Source organism: Neophocaena asiaeorientalis, unplaced genomic scaffold (assembly GCF_003031525.2).
Source record: "Neophocaena asiaeorientalis asiaeorientalis breed wild unplaced genomic scaffold, Neophocaena_asiaeorientalis_V1.1 scaffold192, whole genome shotgun sequence".
In the NCBI taxonomy this organism is placed as follows: domain Eukaryota; kingdom Metazoa; phylum Chordata; class Mammalia; order Artiodactyla; family Phocoenidae; genus Neophocaena; species Neophocaena asiaeorientalis.
Window position 1 is genome coordinate 2,540,109 of NW_020185326.1, and position 2,129 is coordinate 2,542,237.

A 2,129-nucleotide genomic window follows, 5' to 3' on the forward strand; every position below is an offset into this window, starting at 1 on the left:
TCTCCTAGAAACGTTATAGGCTTATTTTCACATTTATACCCCTATTAAACTTGCCTTTCCTAGAATTCTGTACATGTAATCATAATCTTCAGATAGTATTTAAAGCCTTGGGAATGGATAAAATCACACAGAGAGAGTGTAGAGAGATAGGAGAGGAGGGATCAATATACACCAGTTGAATTTCCAATAGCATTTTACATGCAATTTGACTAGCTGATTCTAATGTTTGTCTGAAAGGAGACTTGCTCAAGAATAGTCCAGAGACTTTTGCAAAGAACAGATTGGTGGAGTTTGCTCTACAAGATGTTAAAGATATGTAATTTAAAATGTACATTTCTGTGAAGAAACGGACAATTTTAACAAAGGAACAAAATAGAGTTCAAGCATAAATAGAAATATTAAGCACCGGGGGGAAAGGCTTTTCAAGTCCATAAATGGTATTGAAACAGCTATCTATCCATTTAGAATAGAAATAAAATTCTTACCATACACTAAGACAAAAATGAATTCTGTGTGGATTATAGAGCTTAACAATAAGGATTTATACAAGTACAAAAAGCAAATATAAGAAATTTGTTTATAATCTTGATTAATACTTCATGCAAATGCAAAAGACTGACAATTAACTATGTAAAAATTGTCTTCTGCATGAGATCATAAGCAAAGTTAAAGGACAAACAAATTAAAACAATGAGATACCATTTTTCAGGACCAGATTAGCAAAAATGTATTAATCAAAAACACCCATTGTGTGACAAAATGGATACCTCAGTACATTGTTAGTGCACGTTTATATTGATATAACCTTTTTGGAGACCAGTACCTAAGAGTTAGAATTTTAACTATGCAATCCTTTCAATCCAGAAGTTCCACTCCTACGTATCTATTCTAGAGTAATACTTAAACTTGTGCACCAAAGGGCACATATGAGGGAGTAACTGGAACATTCATGTTGATAAATGGTGTTTTAAAAGCTATAAAGTAACCATACTAAGTAATAATGTATTACATTAAATCTACTATAACATCAAATGTAAGACCCGGGGGAGAATTCACATGTTTATGATAGTGAGTCTACTAATCCGTGAACATGACATCTCTCCATTTATCTACATCTTGGTTTCTTTTATCACATTTTGTAGTTTCAGCATACAGATCCTATATGAGTTTTGTTAGATTTATAGCTAAGTATTTATTTTCTTGGAGCTGTTATAAATGGTATTGTCCTTCTAAAAAAAAAAAACATCGTAAGACCACCTTTTTTAAAAATTTATTTTAGTCCACTGCCATGGCTGGTCCGGGGGCTGCTTTCCGCCGCCTGGGCGCCTTGTCCGGAGCTGGGGCCTTAGGCTTGGCCTCCTACGGGGCGCACGGAGCCCAGTTTCCGGATGCTTACGGGAAGGAGCTCTTTGACAAGACCAACAAACACCACTTCTTACACAGCCCAGCCCTGTTAGGGGTGCCCCTGTGCAGAAAGCCCCTCTGGGCCGGATTACTGCTAGCTTCTGGAACTACCTTATTCTGCACCACGTTTTACTACCAGGCTCTGAGTGGAGACCCCAGCGTCCAGACTTTGGCCCCTGTGGGAGGGAGCCTGCTACTCTTGGGCTGGCTTGCCTTGGCTCTTTGAGCTTCCTTGTGTTTAATTTCTGGGTACTTCCTTTTAGAAGTGGAGCAGGGAGGGGATTAAAAGAGAAAGGCAAAAAAAAAAAAATTTATTTTATTGAAGTATAGTTGACTTACAATACTGTGTTAATTTCTGCTATACAGCAACCTGATTGAGTTATACATATATACATATATATATATATATATATATATACATATTCTTTTTCATATTCTTTTCCACTATGGTTTATCATAGGATATTGAATATAGTTCCTTGTTCTATACAGTAGGTCCTTGTTGGTTATCTATTATACACATAGTAGTGTGTATCAGTTAATCCCAAACTCTTAATTTACCCTTCCTTCCTTTCCCCTTTGGTAATCATAAGTTTGTTTTCTAAGTGTGTGAGTCTATTTCTGTTTCGTTAATAAGTTCATTAGTATCATGTTTTTTAGATTCCACATATAAGTGATATCATATGATATTTATCTTTCTCAGTCTGACTTACTTCACTTAGTATG

The 2,129-nt window shown here is 35.8% G+C and overlaps 1 pseudogene; it reads left to right on the forward strand.

The window, feature by feature from the left end:
• The first annotated feature begins 1,284 nt into the window (after nucleotides 1-1,284).
• LOC112392673 (transmembrane protein 256 pseudogene) lies at nucleotides 1,285-1,714 on the forward strand (annotated as a pseudogene).
• The last annotated feature ends 415 nt before the right edge of the window (nucleotides 1,715-2,129 follow it).